This window comes from Orycteropus afer, unplaced genomic scaffold, assembly GCF_000298275.1.
Source record: "Orycteropus afer afer isolate SDZICR_OR568_19922 unplaced genomic scaffold, OryAfe1.0 scaffold00426, whole genome shotgun sequence".
Taxonomy (NCBI): Eukaryota; Metazoa; Chordata; class Mammalia; order Tubulidentata; family Orycteropodidae; genus Orycteropus; species Orycteropus afer.
In genome coordinates this window covers 364,292-364,744 of record NW_006922013.1, presented here as the reverse complement: position 1 = coordinate 364,744, position 453 = coordinate 364,292, and positions in this window count along the sequence as shown.

Here is a 453-nt window from a genome sequence, read left to right as displayed (position 1 = left end):
ACATACCATAGACTCCTGAAGAAGGGAAAAATGTATTTTGGAAGAAGTGCAGCCGGAATATTCCTTAGAAGTGAGCATGGAGCCACTCTGTCTCGTGGGCTTTGGACATGTTTGCAGGAGGGACAAAGTTCCCGGAGGAGGACGTCGTGCTCGGTAAAGCAGAGGTCAGTCAAAAAGGGGAAGGCGCTTGCTGGCATGGACTGACCTAGTGGCTGCAACGATGGGCTCACGCAGAACAAGGATTGTGAGGCTGGGGCTGGACCGGGCAGACTTGCGCTCTGTTGCACAGAGGGGTGTGATGAGTCGGAATCGACTTGATGGCACCTAAAAACAGCTCTTCTCTCGGCTCTTGAACTGAAATAGACACGCATCCACACGCACACGTCCACACTGAAGATATATCCCTGCCACTGGACTGATTTCTTGGTCGATCTTTTAGCTCCAAGCCCAGGC